Raw genomic sequence first — 18,868 nt, forward strand, 5'->3', positions numbered from 1 at the left:
GAAACGGTTGACTGGGAATACACAGAAAGGAAGAAATAGGTAACAGCAGTAAGGGGGGAATCCTGGATCGAAAATAAGAACTGCTGCCGGACAGGAGCAATTTGAGAGAATCACAGAATGGTAGGGCTCGGAAGGGACCTTTGGAGATCAATTTGACAGGTCAGTGTAGAGCACAGGGCCAAAGCGACATGTTTCAATTAGCTAAAGAGATTGTCCAGGGTGAAATGACCTCAAAGAATGTTATGATTCAATAAACAGTTACCAAAGCTACAGAGAAATCTGCTAAATGCTCCTCTAGAAAATGATTTTATTATATGTTAGTTCAGAATAAAACTCCAAATTGGAAAAGTTGAAGTAACAAGTTACTTTTTCAAACATTTTACTCCTAAACGCAATTTTAGAGACGGAGTTGACTATCATGGAAAAGTAAGAGTGCTCCATCTGTGCAGGATAAATTATTAACTGGCAGTAGGTATTAACTGACCATAACAGACTTCTTCTGAGAAGGGAAGATACGATTCAGCTGATGACATTTGAAATAACGGAGGCAACAAACTGCACGTTAAGCAAAGTAGCCAAGTATCAAAGATGTTGAAAAGAAGATCAGAAGGATCATAAACACGCAAGGAAATCCCTGAGAGGACAGCAATGGCTTACAAGATGCCAGCAGCCTGGCAGGTCAGCCCCCAAGTCCAGCTCCTCCATCAGTCTGCTCTGACAGTGGCCTGGAGCACAAAAGCATCATCAGCAACACTTTCTCCAAACCCTCTCCCGACTCCCAGCACTTTGCCACTTGGAGAATTCCTGAGAAAGAAGTGGCGTCTTTGTACTTAATAGTCTTGCATGGAATTTTCCTTCATAAATTTATCCAATTACCTTTTGAACCCATTTACAATTTTGTATGCACAACATCCTGTGGAAGGACATTCCACAGCTCAACGGCTTTGTCTGAGGTACCTTTGTGCGTGTTTGGAGCTGCCAGGTTCTTGTTGGGAAAAAAAAAAAACAAAAAACAAACAGATAAGAAATTTGTTCCTTTGTATCACCTCTATTTACTTTTTCCTATGCCATTATGATTTGTGATTTCTTTTGCAGGCCTCCCTCAACCTGTCTTCCGGTTTGAAGTGCCCTGATGTACGTAATCATTCGGAATGGATGCAACTCCATACCTCCAGCTCTCCGCCCTGCATTCCTCTTTTGCATTCTTTTCAAGTTCGACTGGTGGCATATTCAGATGCGTTTGAGCAGAGGGTGAAAGAATGTTAGACTAGTGAGAACAGAGAGGCGTGTTTAAAGGTAGAGAAATTTTTTGGGGGGAAAAATCACATAGAAAGTAAATGAAGGTTCACTGTGATGCTACATATTTGCAAGGAACAGAACTGTTCGAGCATTATTAAAAGTTTTAAAATAGGGAAAAATTTTATTTCTGTGCCTTCATGCTTTACAGAGCTGAAATAATTTCTGTGTGCTCTGTTTCTCCCTCAAATGAGCACTTCACTGCATTTTGTAACTTTCTAGCCCATCTATAAAGAGACAGCCATGCTAGAGGCAGTACACTAATGAGCCTTTGTATTCCAGTTGGCTTTGTATTTAACTAGAAAAGAAAAGAAATAAAGGCAGTGAAACAGATTGCAAATAAATGGGCAGTGGGTGGTGGTAGAGCAGGATAAAGATTGATCACTAATAATCTTATACTTTTAAATTTTTAAGTGTAATACCTGGAAATTACTTTTATTTTCCAATATTAAAAGCCAACTGGGATCTTTATTATTCACTTCCAAAAGTACAAACTATTCCCCAGACATCAGAGAATGCATTTTGAGCTAGTTCAGTGGTCAGTCTTTGAAAAAAAAGGCTCCCCTCGGACTTGGGATGCCCTCAGGTCGCTGGTGCCTGCACCGAAACACCACGGAGCAACCTGTTACAGGCAACGCTGCTGCTCTTGCCTTATGACTCCCTGATCATCATACAGCAGGAAACAGCTTGTTGCAACCGTTCTTTACTAATGGAGTATTTAATGAATTCCAGCTGAGGTCAGATAAGGTCACTACAGTACAGTCCCCCTGGAGTAAACATCTTGTGTTAAGAAAATGCTTCACAGTCTCCCCCGGCTGGCTCCGCACACGCAGAGTTCCCTGCTCTTTTGTAGGCGTCTACACAAGGTCTAGCTGAGTGCAAAAGGCTTGGTAGTTCTAGAGACTGATACTGTTCATTTGCTGCTACAAAATGTGTTCTACAAACATTTCTGAGAAACTGCCCACTTCTAACCTCCAGAATCTCAAATACCAAATAGCCTATTATATGTTTAAAAAAAAAAAAAAAAGAAAAAAAGAAAAAAACAAAAATCCCACAGGAGACACACATGAACTGTATTCCACACAGAATTTTTAGGGTGTACCTCTTCAGATCAAAAATGTGCTCATAAATATTCTAAGTTGCACTACAAATGTTGGTTTCCATTATTTAATAAAAACTACCTGCAGGTGTCATTCATGAGAATATTTTAATTTTGTAGTCTGCCCAAGCAATCTCAATTTTTTGTTGCTATTAGGTTGCAGCAAGTATAGTTCACATTTTCCCAAGAGTAAGGTAGAGGAGAGGAAAAAAAGATTTTCCAGTGCTGCCGTTATCACAACTGAGCTTTCCTGCTTCAGAATTCAGTTTATAATTGAATTTTGGTGGCTGTAAAATTTTTGCTATCTTCATAAAATCCCTCTCATTTGGCAGAGTTATGAGGTTTTTAAAAAAAAAAATAAATCAATTTTTGCACTTTCAGTAGGCTATATGAAGTGTTAGTAAAATCCAATATTTACTAAATACATTTCAGGACACTGGGAACTAGGGAAGTGGTGTGTGCCCTAGATCAAAGCAGGACAAGCCTGGAAGAAATGCCGGGTTTTCCACATATGACTGTACTTGAAAATATGCACATAAATGGAAGAAAACCCACTGATATTTGCACACTATGTAACACTTCTGATATGTTAAAACTTTTTGGCATATGACTTCATGAACAACTACAATACCCCAGGAGGCAGTGGAAATATGACGAGTGTGTTATACTGCTGCTCCGCAAGTTTGCAGTGGGAAATTCCTCACATCTCTCCACTGCCCACTCTGCATCAACGGATCAAACTGGGAGCTGCTGCTCTGCCACAGTTTTCCCACTGTAATCTGCCACCTGTTCTTCTCCCAAACCCCATCTGCAGGTCATTTTTCTACCAAATGAGATAGTTAAAATTATTTTTCCTTTATTCTTTTAAACCTAGGGTAATTTCAAATAGTGCAGCACTAACCAACAGGAATTTATTTTAACCGTTTCTTTAAAATACCAATGGTTTTGTATTGCTGCAGCTTAACAGCTCTGATTGGTTTCCTGTAGCGTCCTTTCACTTTATCTTTTTCACATACACGCATTAGAGCTTGCTGGGTGCTGAGAAGTATGGCCGAAACAGTAATTTCCATTATTTTCTTTTAGGCTTAGAGTCTTGAGCATTACACAATTTATATAGGCAGGAAATGTGCCATTGTGAAAATAGCTACTTAAAGGGTAAAAATACTTAGAAATGTATACTAAGGTAACCATAAATCCTCTTTCACTTTCTAATTTCAGAAATTTGGAGGTGAATTTCCTTATGCAAGGGAAGCAAACTGATTATTCCTTGACCTTTGAGGAAGACAGTACTTAAAAATATGTGTATGCATATTGAACTGACATTCTTTTTCCTCTACCAGATACCGCTCTGAATAAAAGCATCCCACTTGTCAGCATTTTCCTCCATGCCAGAGGGCTGAGAGGGAACTTGACCTGGATAGGATTGTTTCCTAAACTTTGTTTGTAAAATGACCTAAAACATCACTTGGTTTCACACAGACTGCTACACATACTCAAACTTTGCATTTAAAGAGAAGCTGTTTAATATGTTTTTGCTGACTATGGTTTGAGAACCTCCCTTGTAGGAATAAAAAACAATGGAAAATTGTTGGCTGTAACAGGGCGCACAATTAATAAAGTTTAATCAAGCTTACATCTATGTGTGAGAGAAGAAAGGCGTAAGACAGAAGCCTCGATAGCTAATGCTATCACAACATGCTCCCCAGAAAAAGACAATCCAAAGAGCAGAGTGACAAAGCTACCCAACCAAGAGTCAGGTGTGTCTACTTCATTGCTCATCACACACACTTCTTTGAGTTTCACAAGTTATGCTTAAACTAGAGGTTCATGCTTCACAATAAAAATCAATTGCAAAAAGTATCCAGAAGATGCATTAGAGTCCTTCCTGCTTTCAGCAAAAAGTCCTCAATCTACTGGCTTGTAAGCTAAAGGGAAAGCACTTTTTCCTCTTGGAATGACAAGCTATGCACTAGCTTACAGTTGTGTTTCAGCTTTGCTATGCACTGTGTGCGCCTTCGGTAAAAAATGACAGAGAAAAATAAGGGGATGGAGGGGAAAGAAACAAATTGGAATTACATTCTGCTGATCTGAAATGGAAGCAGGAGCTCCTGGGCTGAGATGTAAGCACTAACACCCTGGCTACAAGCAAGGAGAGGCAGGTGCATGGAGCCCACTCCCACAGCACAGAACAGTAAAAGATGCCAAACAATGGAAAAAGCTGTGATGTGAATATTCTCTCATTTCTTTCATAGAGATTTTAAACCTGAACCAGTGTCTTGATCTGGTTTACCACACGGCCAGAGCATCACCTGCTGCGCAGCAGTTTGGGCGCTGGTCACTTAGGCCATCAGTGCCCTGGAAGAGCAACTGGGCAGAGGGGCATGCTGCCTGACCTGGAACTCGGCAGCTGGCTTGCTCACCCTTCACAGCAGGCGACAGTCCCCATGAGGAGACTTCTGCCTCTCTTGTGCTAAAGCAGCCTACTGAACAGTGAATTCTCTGTCACGCAGAATAAAGGTAATAAACATACCCTGTAATAACCACTTTTTCCTCTATGCTGTTATTCAACAAAACCTCAAACTGAGCATCCCTGTTTCAAGTTTTGCTGGTTATCTGGACTTCAAAGAGTTTGCCAACATAACTACACATCTTGGCTTGCTTTCTCACTTCAGAAAAGCTGACTGCAACCTTAATTGGGCTCCTCCTTAGTGTAATATACCAATAGCTTTTTCCTAATTATTACCATTAATTATCATATAAAATCACTTAATTCCAGTAACTTTAGGACTGCTAACAGAATCCCAGCTTTGTTTCAGTGTTACAGGTGACACAGCACAGAAGACAGCCTTTGCAACAAGAGGCCTATAGTTAGAAACCTTACACATACTCAGCGTTAATGGTATAAGCAACGCTCCTTATCTGCGTTACCTGTATCGTGGAGAGCGAAGTCACCCAAAGCTGTCATTACAGATGAAAGACTGAGGATTCACTCCTTGCCCTGCCTCCGCTGTGAGCCACGCGGTTCTGTTTCCTCTTCTGTGCCCATCAATTCCCAACACAGCAGAAAACCATCTGCTCTTGCCAGGTTCATGTTCTGCCGAGTGAGTGAATTAAATCAGCTGACAAAGATGGGAGGTGGAAGCACCAAGGAAGATCTGAGGTGGTAGCACCAAAGTGGGTGGGAAAAAGGGGAAGGGCTCAGGAACTTCCTTAGCAGCAGCAAGCTGCTAGATTGGATTACGTCTTTACAGATAACTTCACTTTGAGAATACTTTCTGAGTTGCTACATCTATCTTAACTCTATCACTGTTATCTACCAGCCATGCAGTAGTGCAAGCACACAAACGACTGAAGTTGCAACTTTGTCTCTAGCATTAGAGAAAAATGAAAAGTGAAAAAACTGACAGCGAATACTTGATCCATAAGGAATCCTTCTCTTCATCATTTGCCCTGATAGACCCAAAGCTGAGCCAATGGAGCAATGTGCTCATAGATACGAACACTGCAAACCCGCTCGTATGGTTCAGCCGGCCGGCCCCCGTATACATGGGCTGCACAAAGCTCAGCCAGGGACCGACACACCTGCATGTCAAGTACCAACTTCCACAGAGTTCCTGAAAAAGGCTGCAACCTGCAAACATGCTGGCTTACAGAAATCGCACCGAAAAACCTTGTTTCAGTGAAGTAAACTTCAGCAATCAAGTAGTTTGCCTAAGCCTCATCAGCATCGCTGGTGTGGGTACACTTTATTTACTCAAGAATACTTTATTGATTTAATTTAACTTAGTAGGGAACTGACCTGGGCTAGATCAACACAAGAATTTGAAACAAACACAAGAATATGCACTAATAAGTGACAATCATTTTTAATTAAACCTGCTCATGCTGCTTTTTTTTTTTCCTTCTGAATTTGCATAACTTATTTTTAGGCAAAACTTTAATTTTTAGGCTGTGGCTCCATAATAATTTTTTTCAGCAGAAGACCAAACTTAAAACACCTCCTACCTTTTCTCCCCCAGCTGTTTGTTCCTATGCCAGCCCAACCACCCAAGACAACATTGCTTTATGCTGGCAGTTGGTCTTTTTTGGCAGGGTTTTTCCTTCTCCAGCTGAATCACTTCCCTGCTTCGGTTCACCAGGCGGCTGCACAAACACATGTGCTGGCACAACACCGGACACAGCGCAGAATTGGAAATGAATGACCAGGAAAAGATGGGAAATGGGGCATGACCAGGCTACAGCACCACCATAGATAAGCCTAGCTTTAATTTGCCTTCTCTGCTCCCACAAGGTAAGCTAAAGAAACATTAAGAAATGGGAAAGAGCAACATAACATTAAAAGCAAGGGAGGGAGATAACAATGATGAGTAGGGAGCAGATTCTGAGTGGAAGTATTTAAGTGGTTAAATATTGAGATGATAGCTTTTAAACACTCCACAAGTCACAAAAATTCTACGTTCCAAAGAAAATTTAAACACATTTCATTTTGCCAATGCAGATATACTATCTGACATCAAAGTCTTCAGAATGGTATAATGTAAAGTTATCCAAAGCAATGATTTACTGCTTAATGCAGAGAAACATTTCTAGATTTTGCTAAATTCCAAGTTTGGCTACATGATCCTCTCAAATGTACAAAGAGAAAAAGCTCTTGTGAATAATGCCATTGCTGAATGGCACTATTCTGAAAATTCATGAAAAGAAATACCAATTTGGTTAAACACCTGAGTTTAAGAAAATGTCTTAATTTATAATTAAAAGTGATATTGGAAGAGGATGGGTGTGGAATTTTATATTTAGTTTCTGAAGACAACATGCTTTGGTGTTTGCAAGTATGTTCTCAAGGATGCCAAGCTAAGAGCTAAGCAACGTCCTGGCAGTTGCTACAGCAAGCAACGAGCTTGTCATCTGATGCCATTAAACACCAGCAGGCATCAAGTCCCATGAATGGAAGGTTTTCCCAAGTTTCCAACGACTGACACAGTCCACTAGGCAAGACTGCCCAGAGAGGTGGTGGAGTCTCCGTCTCTGGAGACATTCAAAACCTGCCCGGACGTGTTCCTGTGCAACCTGCTCTGGGTGACCCTGCTCTGGCAGGGGGATGGACTAGATGATCTCCAGAGGTCCCTTCCAACCCCACCATTCTGTGGTTCTGTGACAACGGGGACAGCTAGCTGCCTGGAAGCCAAGCTGTAAGAAACCCTTCCCAGTCCTCAAAAGTCAGTTCAGACTAGCCTTCAGACAGAAGGCTGGCATTTCCGTGGTCCCTGCTTCTGAGAAAGTCCATATGGCCAACTGCCACAGAGTTTTGCATGCTGACAGCTTACAGATAAGAGGTACTGGAGGCTTAGGAAATGATCGAGCAATAAATCTAGGCAGAAATCCTCTACAGTCTCATCTGAACCTCAATGTTAAAATTACTCCAGTGAGACATTTTGACATCATCAAAATGTTATAGAAGCTCGGCAGAAAACTTCTGAGTTTCTCAATGATAAATATGGTTGACAAGGAAAACCAGACAAAGGCCAACTAAAATGCCCCACATCTGTTAGATACTTACTGCCACTTTGTTGCCTCAAAGCAATATTTGTTTTCCTATGATTTTGTCACTAAATGTCAAAGCGGTAAAGACAAGCAATTGCAAAAATACTTAACTCCATTTCACAGTCAGTATTATTGTGCTATGGTAACTAAGAAAGCTCATGTTTCAAACTGAAATAGAAAGGTCGGGATATACGTCAACAGTCAGCTAAAAAGCAGTTTGATTCTCCAGATTTTGATTTTATTCTAACTGTAGCTGTGGCAGAGTTATGACTGATTCCACATACCACTGTTTCCTTTTTTTTTTTTTTTTTTTTTTAATTTCTTCACACTCAGGTAAATCATCTGCAATTTCAGTGACCTCTGAACCACTTACACTCCTCACTGTTTTAACCTGCCAGGTCCCTCTAGCCAGTGCAGGTGGCCTACAAATCTTGTACCCCATCCAATATTCTATTACAATTGCCCCACTTTTTATTTGGCACTTAAAACAAATGCCATGACAGACTGTATCCTCCTCCCTTTCCCTTATCAGTCATTACATTGTGAATTTCCAAAGTAATATACACTTTTTTTGTGGTTTGTGATGTGCCTGGCATGTCACAGATGTTGAGACATAAACAACAACATATAAAAACAATAAACATTTAGCAGAAACATCAGCATTTAATTCAGCACATCATCTAAACTATGTTGTTCAAAAAAGTTGTTCATAAACTACAGAGTTTCATACTAAGTTTTGATGACTGAACTGGTTCTTTTATTCCAACAAACTGAAAGTACAATAGACAGAGTAGCTGATTACATGCTGGAAACTACAGTTATTCTGTTAACTAATCTGCAGGATTTCAGCAGTTCTAAGCATACACAGCAGTGGAAGGTCCCATGCTTGTGACTCAGGCTACAATTTTTCTCCCTCCTATTGTTTTGCAAATTCTCTGCTTAATCTAAAATCCATTTCAACGAGAAACTTCCAGGCTCAGCGGAAACTTGAAGATAATATATTCCAAATGAGGGATGTTTTGAAAGGGTGTGTCTCTACAACATTTTAAATCAATTCTAATCTGGGCTGACACGGCCCTGCCCTGAGCTGCTGCCCCTTCCTGTGTAGGTACAGGGGTGCTCGCATGATCCCACGGCAAGCCCATCCAGGGAGCTGATCGAGCTGGAAACCGTTCGAGGGCCACCACAAGGAGCCAGAGGGACTGAGTGTGTGACAGTGGGGTGGGAAGGATACAGGACATGTCACACAGTAAGACTGTGGCAGTCCAGATTTAGCTAGGTTTAAGTGGAGATATACCACCAAGAGTCATTAATCATCCTGAACAAGCCATGTCTTAAAGGAAATTGGCATTCTGAGGTTTGGTTTTCATTTTAAGGTATTGATTTATTTTCATAAAACATTTTAAATCTGTACATTAGCAGAGAAGTTATACTACATATACTAGTAATATATTCTCTTAATGGGATACATAATAATGAAATTTTGTCTCAATAGATGTTTGAGACCAGATTCAAGCTTCAAGGATTATGAGTTCAGTCAGAATAATGCCTGCTTCCTCTGCCTTATGGCTGGCAATAATGTTTTGAAACTGATTTTGATAATACCTAGGCTATTACAGTAGCCATGCTGCAATCTAGGACTCTCTTCTGCTTCACTGATTAGCTTTGCTTAACATTCCGCTTTTGTGTGGTAAAACAGCGGTAGAAATTACAATATATTGATGAAAATATGCTAAATAAAATTGTACTGCTTTTACAGGAATACGCTTCAGATTATATCTGAGTTATACATTCAGATTATATCTGTGTTATAATAAAAATCTCATGGGTCTGTAAGAACAGTAGGAGAGGTGCAAGACAAGATTCCGTCTACTTCCCAGTGATGACTTTTCATACTGTATACCCCATGGCACAAGTCCATCAAACAAACGGGTCTTCAGAAATGAATGCACTAAACAGCAAATCTTTTAACATCACCTTTCCATGCAAAGTTTTTCTATCAGCCTATTATCCTTTTTCAGACAGGGAAATTCCCACCAAGTCATCAATAATAAATACATTCAGCTACCAGTTCATCTACTAATGAGTAGATTTTAGCATACAGTGCCTATTCAGAGAAATAAGGTCTGGAAGATGAGAGCATAGTCCTTAATAATTTACAAGACTCATTAATCTTATCCCAAAAGACAAACAAACAGAATTTGATATCTACTCAGATTTACAGACCAAACCAAGATACAGCATTTCAGAAGCCATTACGATCTATCAGTCAATAAATGTTCTTAAAATGTTCTTATGTGGAATAACTTCTCAGCCAAAGAATTATCCATCTTAAAAAGCCCACATTATTAGAGACAAAACATCAGGAACCTTTAGAAACTTGCACTGTTGATAATTAGATCAAAAAGGTTTGAAACTTATTCAATATGGCAGATGCTAAAGATCTTAAAAATTTGCCTTTTTAAGGAGACAGTATGTAGGTCTAGTCTGGTCGGACAGAGAATAAAATACCAATGCTGTACACAGGTTAAGTAAGCCCAGAGACAGAATTCACATTCGACACCAACTACTCCCCCTTTGACAGTAGAATATAGAGAACCAGGAGAGGGGAAATAGACTCATCCTGGGATTACACACTCAAGCTCTGTACTTGGCCGTAAGGGTGATCTGTATTCCCACCAGGTGTTAGTTACAAAGGGCAACACAGTGATTGGTAAGAGTATCTGGAAAAGAAGAATTATTATGCAATAGCTAGGCCTACTTGTTAAGGCCAGGACTGCAGGGTATGTCTAAAAAACAACAAGACCAATCCTTATACAAGTTGCTTAGTTTTGTGGTGTCTCCTGCTATGAACATACACCTTCCTTCTAGAAAACTGCTTTTCGCTCTGTGCAAACACTCACTAGTAACGATGGTTTGCCTACAGAGAAAAGTTATCTAGTTAGATCTCTGCTTGCATCTGATCCCATACTTATAATATTCTTTCTTCTGTTTTGAAGTCCTCCTAAATTAGATAAGCTCAATGCTAGAGCTGCTGGCTGGAACACCCAGTCATACTCTGTGGGAAAGGAGGGAGGTGCTGTGTTCTCCCACTGGCTTTGTTACACAGGCGTAGGAATCGGAGCATGGGAGCTTCTGCTGCTCCGCCTCATTTCTCGCTCCATTTAGACTAATCATATGCACCTAATTCCATGGGTCTTAGACGACGATTTGTTTCAGACATTTTATATGAAATACTGTACCTTCCCTTCCTTACCTACATAACCAGCGAAGTCTCCCTTCCACCTACAAAATTAATGGGCAGAATTACTATATGATCTAGGATAAAAATACTTCAAAACCAGATGTGCCTTAGAGCCCATACCTGTTATATTCCTTCAAAAAGCAGGACATAGAACACCATTTTACTGTAGATCATTCAGAAATTAAGGAACATGCTATTTCCTTAATTGCAATTTCCTTTTTATAAAATACCCCTTTACTCACGTCACTTTATATTACAAGCAGTGAACCACAGCACTACACTGCCTTTTCAAAACTAATTGTGTATGACGCTTGTTCTTTCTTAAAGTTCTCTTTTACCACACTAAAGTTTACCTTCCATTTAAGGCTTTTAAACAGCATGTCATAATACAAGGAGTGCTCAACTGATCAGGCTATTTGATAACATTTTGGGGCTACAAGGAGAAAAAAATGTCACTTCAAAACTGTAAAACAGAAGAAACTTGAAATAAAACAGGGAAGGTATAACTATAAGTTCTTTAAAATAGTGAGTACTGATGCAGATTATTAAAAGAATAATGGTTATCTTCCTGTAAACAGGAAGTTTTGCTGAGGTTTTGTATCACATACTCTTTTGGAACAGGACACACAGATTAATGAATAGGTAGTATCTTTTTAAATTTTCTTTTGCAAGTAGAGTGTATCCACTTAAACTTAATTAAACTCAGACCAACTGATTCCAGGCAGTTAAGAAAAACATCTTAGAAGAAAGGTGATCCGATGGGGCAAAATTATTATTTCAGTGCATGATCTGGGACACGTTGAAGATTAGTTATTAGCAGCATATGTTCATGGAAGGAAAATAAAAAGATGTCCTGTTAAGAAATACAGTTTTTCCTTCTGGCTTTTATGAGGTTCTATCAAGTTCATTACGCATAAAATCTTAAATGCTACAAAATATAAATTTGTATATATTAGTTTGGCAGTGCAACACAACTGAATGCCTCAGCCTATAAATATCACTCTCTGACCCACAGGATTCTGGCTAATTAAACATTATTTTTATTTTTAAAAAAGTTACTAATCTCCATTCATCATTGTCTTTAAACTAGTGGCTACACTTAAATTTGTTCATCCAAAATGTCTCGTCTTAAGTGCCCCCTGCCCCATGTAGCTCTGGATGATTTGCAGTGTGTCAGAAGCTCACGGTAGCTGGAAGTCAGGCTCCCACCAGTGCTCCCCACCGCTCAGCTCAGACAGTCCCCCTGTTACTCCTCACGGACGGACGAATGTACAAAATTGGTGTACAGTGGATAAAATGTAAGTACCATCAGAAAAGTAAGTATTGCCAGATTAACAAACCTTGCTTTCGTGAACACTAAGAAATCTTTAAGGTTACTGTTAATCAAAAGTAGCACACTGAGAATAGTAACTAGTGGAATTTATCTGGATACATATTTAGCACACACTATATTTCAGTTTCAACATACAAACCTTTTTTCCACAGAAAAGTGCTTTTCTAATTTTTGAAAGACCATTCTGTCTCCAAAGAGACCATTAGGATCACTTTTCCATTCTAAACAGAAATTCCTATCTTCTCAAACAGCTCCAGCTCCTCCAAAATAACCAAACTATCCTGAGCTTTCTAGCGTAGTTACCCGCCAAAAGCAACATACACTTCTAAAGAAGGAACAGTAGAAAACCGAGAAGTATTATTTAACAGCAATGAAGTTTAAATGAGCAAAAAAAAAAATAAAATCGTTGCTTTTCTTGGAATTACAGTTATCAAAGGTTTAGCCTAGAAATGCTCTTTTTTAATTAGGCTACTAAGATGAGCTGCCTTAACCCATTTGTTTTTTCCACAGATTGTTGTCTTTAAAGATCTGCTATCTGCAAGTTTGAGATGATCTGTGTTAACACTTCAAAGATTCATATTTGTGCATGTGAATGCTATCCTGAATTTTCTAAATCAATATTTCAGAAAGATTTGGGCTTTTTTACCTCAAAGTCTCAGCCCTCAGTAATTTTTATTTGCATATCCCATTATAAAAATTTTGATTTAAAATCTAAAAGACAACACAGTCCTGTCAGACACTTCCCAACATACGGTAATGGGCCATATAAACAGCAATTTTTGTGCTATATGTAGTCAAGAAAGACACAAACCATATATACTTACATGGAGCGGAGTATAAGTATGCACCGGAGTATCTAACGTTTCACCTTCCCAGCTTGCATATTACTCAAAAGGGATTTGTGCCGTTATGAGCCTTATTTTTCACATGTACTCCTCATCTCAGACACTTAAAAATTTTAGAACAACTTTCTCCTCCATAACACGTCAGAACATTTTGACTACAGACCACACAGAAAAGGCATAATTTTACAGCTCATGTATTCCAAAGGCTACCAAGATGCTACTATATAATGACAAAGGTCACAGTGCTTTCAGCTACTCTCTAGGAACTGCCAAACTGCCAGAAAGTGCCTCTTTGAGTTCAACGGCAGTGGAAAATAGGGTTCAGTACGCACGTTTATTGTCTGGAAAGTTACAGCACAGAGACGTTAATTTACAAGGTGCATACAGAATACAGAATGTAAGTTATCCCTGAAGAATCCCAGGCTTTCTTGTAGAGAAAGGTGAGAAAGATTACGCATACAAATTACTTTTTCAACTGACTTTCAGGTCAGTATTTTTTAATACTAACATTTATTTAGATATCTCCTTCATTAAGTTATTGACGGTCTGTATTTTTCTTTCCAAAACGGTGGGGATTTTTTTGTGTCGCAGTGTTTTGGTTTTTTTTGTAAGAGGGGAAGGTATGTACTCCCTGAGGATCTTAAGTTACTTCATTGCTGTAGTTTAATTTTCTTTAGTTTTACTCCTTTAAAACTCATTCCTCTGTTCAAAGAGATTTTTCTTCCCTGGTGGAAAATGAACATAACATCAAAGTTGTAATGCTACACTTTTCTCAGTAGTAAGAGAAAGTGATACGTGAGATACCGGATCTTTTATACTGGAATCTGGAATGGTATTTTGTGATATAATTTATGGCACAAAATCTTACAAAATGTTGACATTTTCTATTTTTTGCCATCTTTATGAAACTGCTCCCTCAATGTTAAATCCTCCACTTTAAACACAACACATAATGTAAACCCTTCTGCAAATGCCAGTCTTTCTGTCTGTAGACACACAAAAGCTCATCTTTGTACCGCTACCTCTTTCCTCTGCTGAAGAAAGCACTGAAATCAAATAGGAAACACTCTGAGGCACAATTGTTGAGGTGTTCCTGAGGGACAGTTACAGTTTCATGGCTTAATCACTCCAACTTTCTATTTTGTTAATAATGTAGGTGAATAAAAATGATCTCATACTACTTGTGCATTCATTTTAATGAGTCCCTGGAAAGAAATGCCTGGAGTGAAGCATGCCCAGATCTCCTGAATAAGCGAGACAATTTCTGCACAAAATTTGAACCATCTTCAGTTTATATACATCAATGGCATCTTTTTGATCCTGAATCTCTATTCAACTTCAAAGAAAGAAAAAAAAAGAAAAAGAAAGTTTTACAGGAAGTTTCTTAAATATGAAAATCAGCGTCTGAGCTAACAAAATGCTCCAACCTCAGCTTCCCTCTTCCAAGTCTTAGTATATTAATCTCCTTTCCTTTTAGCTGCTCCAGTTCTTGCATAACAATGCCATTTCCTGAATTCAAATCTCCAAAAATAAACCTTAAAGCTGAATAATACTTTATTAAACCCTACGAATATTCCCTTAAGCAGGACATCCTTTTAAAACTGGGGTACACTGTCACAATTCAGCATCATTTTCTTAGCACATTCGAAGTAAGAATCGGAAGCACTGCAGCAATCAACAACCCAAAGATATTACTGAAGCGTAAAACTACACTCTCCAGACGAGATTTTTAACAAGCTACCAATGTTTTGTTTAAATTCTCATCACTCTGTACAGCAGCCACTTATTTCTCTGTGGATATGTATTTAGGCAAGCTCATAGGGAAATCCTGTACAGGTATTTTTAAAGGAAGAAAAAGCACACTGCTAGCATCCTCTGCCTTTCTGTACAGCATGAAACCACCTACCTTTCCCGAGTGTTCAAACCGTCAATGTTTAAACCTTAACATAAGTGGTTATTCCAGTAAAATACAAAAATTAAGAAAGTATTTGATCTCAAAAGATGCGCAGTTTTGATCTGCCTGCTAGGTAGTTCCTTTCATTCCTGGTATTCCCAGCGAAAAAGCTCACTAGAGGCTAAAACCAAGTAATTACTGTGTTCAAGCTCCTACTTGAACATAGGCTGGAGTTTCTGTGGGTTAGATATTATCTAAACTGTGCTACCTGGAGTGTGACTTGCAGGATGAGGAGGACGGCAATGAAGATTGTAGATGGACATGGTCTAGAGGAGACTTTTGACTAAAAGCGTATCACGAGCAACGAAAAAATAAATAATCTTCAAGATCAACTACTATGGGGGAAAAAAAGTATTCGAGTTCAGAGGGCAAAATTTATTTCACAATTAGATTAATTAAAGCACACTACTCACTGTCTCAGATTTAGCATCTACTCAAGAGCCATGAGATATCTTTTCTCAAAGGGGCTGGAGAGTAAAATCAGTATTACTATTAAAAGATTAATTACCTGTTGTAGGTTTAACATTTAAAAAATGTCTTTGTAGCAATCCCCAGTGAAAAACACAAATGACATTCAACAGGACAAGACAGTGTTTTGCACATTGAAGCTTTTCAAGTTCAATGCATAAGGACCAATAAGTAAGGACCTAAAAAAAACATACTACTTGCTTGATGGAGGAAGTACTCAGTACCTTTATAATCTCAATTATTTAGCACAGCAAGCAAATGCTGAGACCAGAGTATGCCACGGCAAGATGGCATGCCAAGTAGTGAAAAGAGCTGAGCCAAAACCTTACTGTGCCAATCCAGCCTAAGCAGTGCTTTCCTAAGGAATGAGGAACAGAAACCAATGCAATTTTTAAAAATTGATCTTGAAAATATAAAAACCAGGAACAGCTTTATAGCTCTTGAAGCGGTGCCACTATGACCAGCATCTTGTCTCCTCCCTCCCCATGCACTCCTTAAAATAAGTCCTCTAACATGAACCTGAACAATCAACTGAAATGGAAGTGAAGAATCTAGAATGACAGATTAGATCTTAAGGTATAATTATCTAACTCAAAAAAATAAAAGGAACCCTGAAAACAAAATTACAGTTTAATCCACCATATTTCAGTTTACTGTGTTATACCACCATCTCTAATTCTTACTATCTTAGAAGTCTCTACCTCGGTACCAAAGTTTTAATCTGAAGCTAAAAATTGAGTGACATTTATGTAGTATGAATACAGCAGTGTACAAAATATTAATGACAGAGCCTTTTTTACCCTGGAAAGGCAGAAAACATGTTTACAGGTTCATCAATGATTTAGACAGTGGGATCAAGTGCACCCTCAGCAATTTTGCCGATGACACCAAGCTGAGTGGCACGGTCGACAGGCCAGAGGGACGGGATGTCATCCAGAGGGACCTGGATGAGCTGGAGAGGTGGGCCTGAGCAAACCTCATGAAGTTCAACAAGGCCAAGTGCAAGGTCCTACACTTGGGTCGGGACAACCCTCCTTATCAACACAGGCTGGGGGATGACATGATAGACAGCAGCCCTGCGGAAAAGGACTTGGGGGTACTGGTAGATGAAAAGCTGGACATGAGCAAACAATGTGCACTCGCAGCCCAGAAGGCCAATCGCATCCTGGGCTGCATCAAAAGAACCATGGCCAGCAGATCCAGAGAGGTGATTCTGCCCCTCTACTCTGCCCTCATGAGACCCCACCTGGAGTACTGTATCCAGCTCTGCAACCCTCAGCACAAGAAGGACATGGACCTGTTGGAGCAGGTCCAGAAGAGGGCCACGAAGATCATCCAAGGGCTGGAGCACCTCTCCTATGAAGACAGGCCGAGAGAGTTGGGCTTGTTCAGCCTGGAGAAGAGAAGGCTCCGGGGAGACCTTATAGTGGCCTTCCAGTACCTGAAGGGGGCCTACAGGAAAGCTGGGGAGGGGCTGTTTGCAAGGGCATGTAGCGATAGGATGAGGGGCAATGGTTATAAACTAGAGCAGGGCAGGCTTAGATTAGACATTAGGATGAAGTTCTTTACACTGAGGGTGGTGAGACACTGGCACAGGTTGCCCAGAGAGGTGGTGGAGGCCCCATCCCTGGAGACACTCAAGGCCAGGCTTGATGAGGCTCTGAGCAACCTGATCTAGTTGAAGATGTCCCTGCTTACTGCAGGGGGATTGGACTAGATGACCTTTAAAGGTCCCTTCCGACCCAACACATTCTATGATTCTATGAAATATCTGAACTTTGTCAGTAATACTAATACTTACTTACAAAATGATCTATTACTGCATACTCAAATATGTTTAAAGCGACAAGCTTTTGAATCTTTGTCTTCAAAAAGTACGTAAGCAGCTGAGCCTTTCTAAGCCCATCAGCATCTTAACAAAACATTTTTAAGGTGTAGATTCACAATCTGTGCAAGATAAAAATCTGCACTTCTGGTTGAGGGCACTATCCTCTCCACTTCTTCAGCCATGTGTTCCCAGCTGTAGCTGATGAAAGTGCTCGTGGGTTGTGTAATCAGCTAGATAGATGTGGTTCCTAATCTGGCTGGAAACTAATCCCCCACATGAGAAAATATCCAGCCAGATTAGGAACTTGATTCAGCTGGTCACATCTGCACAAGTGCTAATACTGCTGAGACCCCCTGTCTTTGGCAGTATTGCCTAAAGTCAGCTTAACAGAAGAAACTGCATGTTCTGAACACGGTTAAGTACCTCTGGGATGGTCACTTGTAAACAGCTTCATGCTTTTAATATTACTTCACATCAGGATTATACAGAGGAGGCAACTTTAATTTCCTAGCATGTCATTTGACCTTTTTTGCAAGTTATTTCTGACCATAGAAACATATTTAGAGAAAACACTTTTCCAAATATTACGATAATTCTTAAGTAAAAACTTGAATTGGGCATAATATAACAACATATTTTCAATAAATTCTAAGACTTACTCCATTGTAATAATTTCATATGAATCACATGTCTGTATTAGTATTCTAAGAAAATGAAGTTTGTTGCTATGTGTCCTCCCTTAACAACTGCCAAAAAAAAATAAAGGGAGAGTCAGGACTACAGATGCATCGTAAAATCTGCAAATTTTGCAAAAGGTACCAGCTAGTAAAGGCAGAAAGAGCCAAGCTAGCACACTGCTGAGGAAGACTTGGCAAAGTTGAGGAATCGCCTGGCCAGCCAAACAAGTCTTGCGTGTGCAGCTCCATCCCTCCACAGCCCTGCTGCCTCCTCCTTGGGAGAGGTGCCAAAAGGCCAGGGTGGGATGGATACACTGGGTGCGATAGAAGGGGATGCTGGTGGTGGGAACAGGCTAGAAGGGGGAAATGAGGAACAAAAGGGCAAGTTTGTTGGAAGTTAAGCTCTATCCTCTACTCACAGAGATGGTTAAAAAAAATAAAAAATATCTCAGTTTTCCAAGAACTTGGGTTTTTTTGCCCCAAACTGGGAGGAGTAAAAACTTATTTTCAAAGAAATTAAATATTCCACAGCACTTTTCAGTTTTATGCTTATGCCAAGCAATACCACCATGCTAAACAA

The 18,868-nt window shown here is 39.7% G+C and overlaps 1 protein-coding gene across 8 annotated transcripts in view; it reads right to left on the reverse strand.

Moving 5' to 3' along the window:
- Positions 1-18,868, reverse strand: part of PEAK1 (pseudopodium enriched atypical kinase 1) — a 121,037-nt gene that overhangs the window by 77,874 nt on the left and 24,295 nt on the right. The window lies entirely within an intron of this gene.

Source organism: Rissa tridactyla, chromosome 9 (genome assembly GCF_028500815.1).
Source record: "Rissa tridactyla isolate bRisTri1 chromosome 9, bRisTri1.patW.cur.20221130, whole genome shotgun sequence".
In the NCBI taxonomy this organism is placed as follows: Eukaryota; Metazoa; Chordata; class Aves; order Charadriiformes; family Laridae; genus Rissa; species Rissa tridactyla.